The sequence below is a fragment of the Lygodium microphyllum genome, chromosome 3 (genome assembly GCF_053477565.2).
Source record: "Lygodium microphyllum isolate KBCC chromosome 3, Lygodium_microphyllum_v1.1.10, whole genome shotgun sequence".
NCBI classification, from domain to species: Eukaryota; Viridiplantae; Streptophyta; class Polypodiopsida; order Schizaeales; family Lygodiaceae; genus Lygodium; species Lygodium microphyllum.
The window spans coordinates 152995054-153007984 of NC_141137.1; the positions used below are offsets into that span (position 1 = coordinate 152995054).

The window sequence follows — 12931 nt, forward strand, 5'->3', positions numbered from 1 at the left end:
TTTGTATTAACAAATTCAAGGTATGGAAATCAAGTACCAAGAGATTTTGCATTAGTATGTGATATTTTTAAATGATAAAAATATTTTTTAACAGCCAAGAGCTTCAAAGATACAATCAAGAGCAATCACTGTTGCCAACATGGTGATGTGATGGAAGTAGGAGAGCATGTGGACCACATGGCAAGGAACAAAATATAATTAAAAGTATTGCAAAGGTTGATAATCCCAAGCCCCTCCCGACCCCCTCCCCAAAAAAACAACACACACATGCATAAATCGAGCGAGAGAGAGAGAATCCTAGAAAAATGTCTCTTTCATTGAATCTAGATTCCAAATAGTGTAAAATGAAACCTTGAGACTAGAAATGTACTGAAAAGGGATAATCACATTAATTCCATGGAGTAACCACTAATTATATAGATATACCTTGCATTGTGAGGGATTGCCCAAAAAGGGTTTAGGGTTCAGAACTTTAGCAAGACGCTCTCTTCTACTACATTCATGCTCTCTCAATCTCCTTTGATCATAATAGCTCTCTTGCTCTCTCTTACATCTTCTCTCAACTCCTCGTGGTTCACCCCTGCACTCTCATCATTGTGATAGAGGCATAGTAGATCAAGGATCTCTAATCTAGTGATGGACACGAACTCTTCATGAGAGGTATCATCTAATAACACAATAGGTGTGGGTCATTTCTAATTTTGTGTTTTTCAAACTAAACTAAATAGCAACTTCATACATTTGGATGCTTTAATAGTTTCCTGAAGAGGATGCCCTCAATGATAGTTTAGGGTAGGCTTATTCTTCATGGCCCTCATGTGGTGTAAATCCACAATGAATCACCATTAAGTGGGAGTAGCCTCCACTAAGCAGAGAATCATCATATCACTCTCTAATAACCTTGGTGTGTGTTGAACCCTGAACTAGCCACTACAAAGCTAGGAAAGTCCCTCCCCGTTGTGGAGGGCACTCGTATCCAATTAAAAGATCCTCCCATTTACAGAGGGCCCCTGTATCACTTTTGGTGAGCCTTGTATGCAGTGAAGATTTGCATCCTTACTCAAAAATAGAATTTTTAACATGGATGAAAGGTAGGGTTTCTATGGAATCACTGCCTCCAACGATGCCAACACATATACAATTGAGCTGCCAACCTTAGAGATGAGAATGATGAAGATGATGAAATGCTAGCAAAGAATATGGAACCATCCTCTTCAAGCCCACATAGTGAGGGATAAAAGTTTTGATTATCTACTCTTCGGGCCCCATTGCTAGCCTTGTCTCTCTCTAGAGGTTGGCCATTGTACAAACTTCTCATTCACACATGAATTATTGTATACTTCTTGTCTCTTTTATTTCACCATTTGTAATGAAAAAGCTATGTCTAAGTTTTTGGCACATCCTCTTTGCTTCTTATATCCTTGTTATGTGCCAAATTACTCTCTAAAACCATTGTAAATTTTCCAATAGGCCATTTGTCTTTTGTGCACTACCATCGAGTCTTGTATGTCTAAAGTACATGGTCCCTGCTTGGCAGGAAGACTTCCCCATTCCTTGGATGGACCAAATTAATAAACTCGCATATTGTTGTACAAACCAGAGATTGTGACTACAAATAATATAAAGTTCATAAGAAAAGAAAGATGAGATTAGTTACGACCCAAATGGTAAATTCAAGGCATAAAAACCAAATAGGAAGTTGGAGGTTTTGAATTTGTTGAGGACCTTCTTGAAGGCAAGAGATCCTCCTTACCAAGGTGTTTTATCACAATACATGAACACAATGTGTAGTGCCTCCCAAACTTCAACCTTCCTAGTCTTTGCTCTACCATCATCCACATGGTCTTCGACTACATTATGTAGTGCTTTCTATTGGTTATAATGAATACAAAAATAACTTATGAAGTTCCTTTTTCCAAGCTTGCCATAGAAGCCCAAAAACCTTTTTGTCTTAACTCCATCTATTGAGGGTTTCCTAGGAGCATTGTTCTCATTTTTGAATCTCTAAGGATCTGCCTCAATCACAATATTATCCCCGTGGAGACCAATGTTGACAAAAACCTCTCAATAGCTTTAATAGTATCATCCTTGGCCTTTTGGGGTTACAGTTTCCATGAAAATTCAATATAGAGATGCAATAACACATGCAATGTGCACATGTGGATGTTTGTTAAAGGGATATCTAAAACGGCTTGAAAGCTTGGATCTTTAGTATGCCTATCAATTGCCTTATTCCTACTAGCAATATTACACTCCTTGGCCATAGCCCTATAGTAAATGCAAGGACTCTTAGAAGTAGCACCTCTTGACACATTATGCATGCACTTTAGTGGCTTTAAATATACAATCATATGCCACTCCACTTGTCTAAAACTTTCAAAAATTAGTTCCTTTCTCAAGTATAGAAGTTTGTTGAAACACCCAATACAATATGTCAGAATCTTCCATGTCAACCTGAAATGCTCTAATTACTAAATGTGTCACTCTCATTATATGCTAAAGTGCATTGATTCCTTCATGCCTTCATCACTCCCCCTCACTACCTGGTTAAAGAGCTCTATTTATCAAGGTGATATAAGCTCTCCACCTTCTTATCCTTTACAATCTCAATTTCATCCATCTTAATAATAAAAATGGCAATCCCATTTACTATCATATGCTCTAGCCTATTAAGACATTATCATAGCTCTTTGAAGAGTCCTCATGTCAAGGAATATGTTGTTACACTTATCATACTTTAGCACTCTCTTCTTTCCAAGATAGCTATCTATGATGTAAAAGGGCTCGCCAAGAGCTTTCAAGAATCTCTAGTTGATGTTGCATCTTGTTTGTTAAACTACGGATGGATTTGAAAGTAAATATCCATTGACTCTTTTCTTCTTCAATGTCTCATGCATAACTTTGAAGAGATGAGTGTAACTTTGTCTACTATTTTCCACTTTGTTCAAGGCACCCTAGATATCTTCTTTGTCTAGGTGATGAACTTTTTCACATATTGTTCCTTGCCCTTTCTAAACCTCTTCTTTGCCAACATATTTCCTACAACTTTGGGAGGAATGATGTCGTTGTTGGCTTGCGATGCTCTCTCCACATTTCTCGTTGCTTTATCCAAATGAAAATTAGCCTTTTCAATTACAATAAAACGATGATACACATATGAGCATGGATCCATAATACATTTACAAAATCCTTTGGACTTGATGCTTCCAAAATACAATAGAAGAATACAACTAGTTTAGGGTGAGTAACCAATTCCTACCATATTGCTATTATTGTTCTCATGCACCCTCCACTTCCAAGCTTGAATGTCTTGATATTCTTCAGACTCATGTGCCTTTCACACAATCCAAGCATCATTTTCTTTCGCTTAACTGCATGTAGTAAAGTTCCAAGACTACTTACTAGTAGCATTATTATTGCATCCTTTTCAAGATTTTTAACTTGAATTCCTTTAAGCCAGTTGATTAATCTTCTTGATTTTAATACACATTCTACAAGTAAATCCCTCTATTCAATAATGCAAACTATAGAAATCTATCTTTAAATATCTCTCCTAATTTTTTGCTTTAACAGTAAAAAATTTATTCAACTCATTTTATGCTTCCTTTTGCATTCCTTAAATTTGATATGGTGGATAAGGCCTTGAGCAAGATGTAAACCAATTAAAGCAAGTGTTTTTTTATCCTTTTTTACTCATTCTTCAATCATTTGTGATGGTGTACTATCCAAGATTATCCTCCATATTCTTTTATGCATGAGCAAAAATTACATTTGAGTTACCCAAGTATGGTACTTCTCCCTGTTGAATGAAATATTGAAAATTAAAGCCATGATTTTTATAGTGAAATTTTACCGTATTATTTTTAATAATAATGTACAATTCCCATTACAATATGAGATTTTCTAAATGCTAAATGCTTATAAAACAAAAGTTAATGGATCGATTCTATAAAAATACAATTTACATTATTCAAACTAGTTTAAGGGAGCAAACAGTATAACCAACTCTTATAAATGACTCATTTCAAAGAATAATGTGAACAGGGGCTTCACAATAACTAATTAGAAAGAAATAGATATGAAATTGGTTAATTTCTAATATTTAACAAACCTTAGAAAAAATATAATTAAAAAATGTGAACAATATGGCTCACAAAATAGAGTAAACATGGCAAAATAAAGGTATGTACTCGTAGGCAACAAATTAGTCTAAGAGTCCTCCTTCAACACATGATCAAACTTGGAGCATAAGTCTCTTACTAAAGCCCACAGCTTGACAAGCAAGCCCTTAGCATGATGAAAGCAACCCCCTTAAGCATCCCCCTTACCTAACAAGAGTACTTGACAATCACCAAATAAAAGCCGAATAAGATTGATAATCTAAACAAACTCAATATACCTCAATGTTTGAGTGATGGTGGCCTCTTAATTTGATTCAAGAAAACTCTTCTTATCTTCAACCTTTAATGATTTGCTTGGATGGTGGATGCACACCTCACAACCACCTTTAATCTTGTTATTACTTATACTTTTTTCACAAGGGTTTAAGGTGCTTGTGATTTCAATTGTCTTTCAAGGGTTTATGTAGCTATATTGACTTCGATATTTTATGATAGTTCATCTTCGACTAATGATGTTGATTAACTTATAGCTCATCCAATTTTTATGATAATAAATATTGCTATGTACAAGAGGAAAAATCAAATATGTACCAAAGGCTCTACACACTAACAATCGATTTATAAAATGTATAGATTCTATCATCTTACATGGTAATATGTATGTCTAGAGAAAATCTAGCCATCTACCACAATTGTATCAAAATATCTTACGAAGATCTACAAAGCAACTATCTTTACGAGACATTTATATTGGTCAAAGTGCCTAAACCACCTCTTGGAGTTTTGCTAAAATGAGAGTTCTTTGAGCAACATCTCCTAAGCATTCTTATTTATGGCTACTATGCAAACTTTCATTTATAACTTATATACCATGAGAAGAGTTGTCTATTGGCTTTGGTGGATCTACATATAACAGAAGATCATGATCGATGAATGTCACCACAAATAAACTTGCATTTATTCCTTGGAAGCTATTGGAATTCCAAGTTGTGATCTATATAGTGGCTTATACATCGGCAATCTGAATTCTAGTGCATTGCCCACTTGCCATCATCCCATGCTCGTTAGATCATATTCATGCAATACTTCTTGTATACTACATGTGCCTTATGTGTTGTCCTCCCAAAAATAAAATTTCCTCTTTTCTATGCACCACTCTTGCTTGCAAAAGCTTCTTGATTTGCAATTTCATAGAACTTTGGAATTTAAGGCATCTTCACTAAGATCATTTCTATCCTGCCATGCATCCATAAAGGCAAGAGTAATTCCTCCTCGAAATCGATATACAACTATGTGATGTTCGAGATTGCCTTCCTTTTTCCTCCATGGATTTATGAATATTAATATAAAAAAAGAGAGCACATATTTACTTACCACCTTAACTTATTTGTAGTTATTATTGTTTACAATTACATTAAGGGCCATGAAGCATGGCTCCTTTTTAGTGATAATAAGAACCCAAAAACAATAATTTATTAGATATGCTATTCACCACTCGTGTATTAGTCTATACTTAAGTATCAAGAAGCATGAACATGCAACTAGGAGAGAATGAATTGACATTGTAATCGAGGTGGTTATACACTAGGTGGATAGACAAGTTGCATCCAGAACATAGGTGTCCGCAAGGTAGCATGTAATTCTCATTTGCTCCTCATTTCACAACCAACACTTTTGGTGGGGGAGACCCCTACCCAAATTGATGTCTACAGACATCACTAAAAGCCAATAGCTTTTTTCAAAAAAGTTGAATATCCATCTAACAAGCATTGAACCCACGTTGAACCCGCGCCAATCAAATTTTAGACGACTTCAATAACCACTAGCCCAAGTCCCAATTGGTGATACAAGAGTGCACCTAGTGTGTAAACTACTTGATGAACACTTTGCACTATCCCAACCGTCCAAGGAAATGTAGTGTGTAGCCAAAGTAATGGCAACAAAGCAGTAACTTAGGGAACACGCTATAGCAACATCTATACAAAAGATAAGTAACACTATAAAGCAACATGCTTTGTTATTATTGTACACACACCAAGCAAGCTACCTTGATTCACTTATCGAGAAACTGAGTAACTAAACTCAGACTAGATATTGATAAATATTATAGGGATCCTTAGCAAGTCCTTATAATTCTATAACTTCAAATCTACTGCAAGTCAAAACTTCTTATCCAAAAAGCTGTCACAAAGCACTATGAACCACCAAATATTTTGGTGCTTTCTAGAATATTATACCTTTATTGATTGCAAAAATAGTTTATACTCACTTTAAAACTTGTTAAGAATCTCAACCCTCACGAGAATACACATCAAACATTCATCTGACAATTCCATGGAGTGAACACCCAAGTAACTATTGTTCCTATTTTTTCTCCTTCAATAGCATATTTGTGTGATTCAAGCTTTAGATCAACAGCTAACTATCATGTTATTTTCAAGTAGTTGCATTGGGTTCATCCACTTAACATCACAAGATTTCACACTTCCTCAATTTTAGAGTTGACAGCAATATTCGGGCAACACAAAACTTGTATCTTCTTGGGCCTGTTGATATCCATGACATATTCTAGCAATGTAACGAAATCGTGCAAGCAACAGCCAAAAGCATCAACTGAGATGTGTAAGTTTGATAGATATTTCCAATATTGTTGATGTATGCTTGAATGACATTAAATTTCTTAATACTTGTATATCCATCTAACAATCATTGTGCCTAGAAATATTGGAGACACTCATTTACCGCATACCAGAAAAACAACTTACACAGTTAAACACAACCCTATGTTGAATTAACTAATCTAACTGCATTACTTGCACAGGGTCTCTTCCATATTAAGTGGTTAAGGTCCTATAGCACTCAAGCCATTGATACAACATGGCCATCACATGAAACGAGAACATCTGCTCCTATACAATAATGATTTGCAACCCCATTAACCTCAAGAGCAATCCATAACAGATAAGACACACTGTTAAGCCATTGATACAACATGGCCATCACATGAAACGAGAACATCTGCTCCTATACAATAATGATTTGCAACCCCATTAACCTCAAGAGCAATCCATAACAGATAAGACACACTGTTTGTATCAGTTTTCAAAGTTTTGGCTTAACGAGCACTTATGCAACAGACCACAACACAAGGTCAATCTATTTATGCTTGAACTTGTTAGCGTTAATCAGGAGAATGATTTTCTCTCTCCTGAGATCATATTTCAGGTCACTTGTGAATCTGTTAGTTATGACAGAATTGTTAGATGAGAATACAGAGAAGGCAACGTGCAAGCATGCATAGCTCACAGGTATCCTTACACAATCTGGGTTACATGCGTGAGTCAGCTGTGAGTCAGTACAGCTCACATGTCAAGCCGAACTGTAGACTCACAAGCAAGGACTGTGACACTAAGTCAAACAGCTGCAGGCACTCACACCAGATATCAAAAAGATAGATGACTAGCAGGGAACAAGTGTACTAATTTCATAAACACAGACAAGATGGAGATGCACTATGCATCTGGCTCACTTGGAAAGTACCTCTTATTAGCTGCTACGTCATGTCTACTGAAACGCATTTGCTCAAAGTACACTTCCGCAACATCCATCCTCCTGGTGAACTTGTGCAATATTCGTTCATAGGAGGATCTTGGTTCACTTCCCTTCGGACGAGAAACACAGGTGTAATACTCCTCCATTTCAGGTTTGCTGGCTTTTCTTGATCACATGAATTTCGCCCAACATCAAAAGGGCCTGGTGTCTTTCTACCACATATGACAAGCATAAATAAACGAAATCAACATCATCAAACATCACGATAAGCAAACAAGTAGACAGCCTACAACGCCCAAAGTTATGTGGGCACAAGGAAACACTCTGAGACGTGATCAAAACATACCAACATCATTGTAATTCAGTACACACTGCATCATAATGCAGCAGCCAATGCATGTAGCAATGGATTTTGTAGTCATCGAGTGTTGACCATTTCTGGTTTTTGACAACTAAAAAGCATTGTTTTCATGTTAAATTGTACAAGGTCATAAAACAAAGAAGAATTTATCAAATTATCCCAAAGATGATGGCCTAGCAGCTACACTTGGCTCATGATCATGAGGTTGTGGATTCGAGTCTTGCTATCTACATCACATTGTTGAACACATATATTGAAATGATGTGTTCGTGAAAGTGTGGACTATTGTCCACTAGAACAATCGGTTGGTTGTCCTCCTTGGTAAGGTCACCAAGGAGGAGGGTCCCAGTGTGATGGAGTTCCATGTTCAATTGGCTTGCAAGCTATCCTATCTATGCATAGGAGCAATGTCAGCATGGTTCTCACCCACACACTCTACTAAGATTTGGAGGGGAGCTGCCCCCTCCTTGGCATTTGGGTGTGTGTCTATCATCTTGCCCGTAGATAATTTTATTGTGTTTTTTATAACTAGCACTCCATGACCAAACAAAAGGTCGCCCCCTATAATCCATAACACAGGCAAAAGCATATGAAGTACGACCTTTCTACAGTTCTTATATGGCATTTGTTATGTTTATCAATACAAAACATACCTAAAATATTAGCCAATTCAAAGTCCCCCTTTGTTAAAGTCCAATGGAAGCATGCATACTCAAAAAGCAAAGGCAAAAAGGCATAGGCAATGAGCAATACTATAAATAAAAGAAAAGGTGAGATTCAATAAGCATCCCCTTAGTATGTTATATCTAGCATTGTCAGTAACAATGCTAACAAAAAGGACACTGGCCCAATGTGTTGTCCGGTCCAAAGAAGAAAGTGTCCAAAAACCTAATTGACACTATAGGTTGTTGAAGCTCCTAACATTTCCCATCAACTTAATGTAAGGCTCCCAATTTAGAGATGACCACACTACAAAGGCCTCATGTTATGTCCTTCGGCACCCGGATGGATGCTAGTAGCATTACTTTCTTGGACATTGAACACCCTATTGGCCCCAAATTAGGTGCCCCTTGAGATATTTCTTTAACTTGTATTGCTACTGGATGAAGTAAAAACTAAGATATCATTATCTCCACCACCGATCCAAAAGCCCCTTGCTGTCACAGCCAATCAGCCAGCAAATTAGGCAAATTGCCCCTTAATCTTCACCCACGACTTGTACAATCTAGACCATAAACTGGCCAAATGCTGCCCCAAATCAAATGGGATGGTTGGCATCTGAAATGATAAATCCTTAATAATTCCTTGAATTTCAGCTGTGATGCCTCTAACTGTTGGCACATGTCCCAAGGTGGCTACTAAACCCTAATTCCTGCTTCAATTGGTTGAGGAATGTTGAGATATTCAAAGAATGGGCTGGAGAAGGTGAGAGAATGCTGAGAAGAGAGAGATCAAAGTTTCCTCATGGGAAAACCCTTCAATCTGCTTATTGCCTGCTCCAACCAGCAATAAATGCTGTCACTTGCTAGCTAGAGGCACCAAATTGCTGTCACCAGCTCCCAACTACAGGCACCAGCCCCTAGGAGTCACCGAACTACTGTCACCTCATCTACAATGGCCCCAGGCTGCTATCACCTGCAACAAATGGCTGAATTCTGATCAAAAAACTGATCAGCCGCTCTCTCTCTCTCTCCCTCTCTCTCTCTCTCTCTCTCTCTCTCTCTCTCTCTCTCTCTCTCCACACACAAGTTGGATGCACTGAATGAGTCTCTCCCAAACCTAAATAGCCTTCTCACCCATTGCATGGGCATTTTTGCCAAGTGGCAACCTTCTAACCCATTTTCCAACAATTTCCAGCCAATTAATTAGTTTTCGAAATTGAAAATTAATTTCAGCCCTTTTGACCCTACCCAAAATTAGATGTGCCTATCCACAATTTAATTGGCTAGGCCATTTGAAACCCCAAGTGGTTCCCAACCACAATTAACCCTTCGATTGGCATTAATTAATAAATGAATGCCTAGTCCCTAGTGTCGCCATTGACACATAATAGCCAATTAATTGTCCTAGGGCCAAATTGATATCAACCGACATCCAGCTAGCATAACTTATCACAACTTTGGCCTTTGATACTCACTGCTTCCTTAAGGTCCTTGGCCTGTTACCATGAAATAATTGCCATATACAACACATGTGGCTTACAACATTGCACATTTGATTATTAAATTAATCAAATCTTACTAGCAAGAGCAAAGCATCTCGAAAATTTCGCATCCCCATGATAGACCTTTCCCTTAAGATCTCTATAATCGTCCTCGATTGCATTGCAATGCGCCAAAGCAAAGAGTATATTGCACTAGAATTTCCATAAGGCATCACAATCAACACAATATTGTTTAACCATGTCACATGCCTAACACTTGCTAAAATTTCCAGCTAACATAAACATAACATAAAACTGAAAAAAAATCCAAAATTGTTGCTAGAAACTCACCAAATACATTCATTTCTCATGTTTCTCAACTGTTTTGACTAAAGAACCATTGTAAAGCCGTAGACTAAGCATAAATTATGGCTGAACTGTCAATGGCATTCACAAAACATGCTATTATCCATAGAACCAACTGAAAACCGTTGATAAATGAGCATAAACTAATCATATGCTGATCTAAAAAGTGATCACAAACGGCTGCAACTGTGATCCCAAACTGATCACAAACTAAATGAAAAAACGGATCAAAAACTAATACAAAAGTGATCCCAAACTAAGCTCAAACTGTATGTCCTACTGATCAAAAAGTGATGCAAATGTATAATTGTAGAACTACGGTAACAACCATACTCATCTACATACATCTCATAGTGACTAGTACCCTGAATAGAGACCTCATGGCACACATACTATTAGCATAGTACCTTGGATGCATGCTAAATACATCCAAGATCCACTACATACGAGAGTTGTCCATAACTGGAGGAGTGAAAGTGCTACCTCTCCCTTGAGCATCAAGCACTGCTCTGGACCCCTACTATGTTAAACTTGACTGGGCCGAGAACCAAAGTCGGCTCTAACTAAAAAGTATCTAGGTAAAGCTGCAACAATTGAGGATGGTGTGCCAAGTCATCCTCTTCCATCCATTTAGCACCCATTGGTGAATAGTTCTAAAACTTCACCAAATATCTTTTGGAAACTTTACCTCTAATCTTTCTTTCCTTATACACCAAAATTTGCTCGGATACCAAGATCTCATCTAGCTCCTCAACCTCAGGCTGAATTTTAGCACATACATCCTCTAGCACATCACCACGAAAAGGCCTCAACAAACTGACATGAAAGGCATTGTGTATCCACCAATATGGAGATAATTTCAGTTGATATGCAACATCATTGATCTTCTCCAACACTTTGAAAGGGCCCATAGTATCTCATACTTAATTTCAAATACAACCTCTCTCTTTGTTTCCACTTTTTCAGCCTTGCCTTTTCAAAATGCACCAGTACATAATCACTCTCTGCAAACTACAAAGCACGTCTATAGCGATCAGCTATTTTCTTTTGCTTTTACCGTGATCTCTAAAGTGCATACTTTGTCTTTGTATAGATTGCACCCAAGCTTTCCATATAGCAATTAGCCTTAAAGATCTTATCCTTGGCATACAAAATAGGTGGTATATTCTTGCCACCCTCAACAATCTCAAATGGAGCTTTGCTAGTGGAACTATATACCGTATTATTGTATGCAAACTTAACTAATAGCAAGTACTGCTCCCACAATGTCTTACGATCTAATACATAGCACCTCAAAAGATCCAACACTATGGAATTAGCCTCTTCAAGCTGACTATCTATCTACGAATGGAAGGATGATAAGAATTTCAATGTGGTACTCATTCTCAAACAACCTCTTTCAAAACAAGCTGGTCACCCAAGGATCTCAATCACTGACATCGACTCTAGCATATCATGATACTTAAAGATATGCTACAAAAATAAACGTGCCATATAATCAACCTTTATCTTGTTCCTCACCGGAATGAAATTGGCTTGTTCACTAAACCTACAAATGATACTCCATATCCCATCATTTACTGCAAGTATCGTAGGAAGCTCAAAAATGAAATCCATAGCAATGCTCTATCAAGGCTTGTCTGGAATAGGCAAGGGCTATAACAAACTCAACATATTTTGCCTATTATGCTTCACCTTCTGAGATAGACGATGCATATCCTCACAAACTGATCTACATCAAGCCTCGAAGCTAGCTAATAAAAGAAATGCTCCACCACTTTGACTGTGGCATTAATACCTCTCTGTCTTGCATATAGAGAAGCATGACTTTCAGTGATCACTCTAGGCCTCAATTGCTTTGTAATACACAATCATCCATGCATTATCAAACCCATTCCAACTTCCCCCATGGGTCCCATCTCATCCTCTCTAATGCCTAGATATGCTTCTATATCTGTAGCGGTGAAGTTGGCTCGCGGGCACCATTATCAAAGAAGATTAAGGCATGTTGATCTCAAATTTTGCCTCGTACTCTGCATAACTTAGTAGCATTATCATTGGACAATTCACTAACAATATCAAGCAGCAATTCAACTAATGTTTTGGGCTTCTCACCCTTGGGATCTCTTTAATTTTCTAGCTTCCAACTTGCTACCTATTGGGACAATCCTTAACAATGTGACCCTCATGTTCATAAATAAAACATTTATTTGCGACCATTAATTCCCTACACTGTGCCAATGATTTCCAGTCCTTTATTTGCTGTTTTGACATCTTTTCATACTGATTTTCAGATCCGCCTCTTTTCTCAACCTTTAACAACTTCTTATTCAGCTTCTTCCCACTCTCTTGGAAGCCCGAATCCTTCCCATGTAACAAAGCATCGAT

General features: G+C 37.5%; 1 protein-coding gene across 3 annotated transcripts in view; it reads right to left on the reverse strand.

The window, feature by feature from the left end:
• Positions 1-7146: 7146 nt before the first annotated feature.
• Positions 7147-12931, reverse strand: part of LOC148039048 (uncharacterized) — a 49277-nt gene continuing 43492 nt past the window's right edge. The window contains exon 2 of one of the 3 annotated variants that reach the window (XM_087674930.1): positions 7147-7881. The gene's annotated coding sequence lies outside the window, so the exon portion shown is untranslated. Of the gene's footprint in view, positions 7886-7912; positions 9670-12931 lie in introns of those variants that run through there. The other 2 variants (XM_087674929.1, XM_087674931.1) reach the window with 2 other exon arrangements.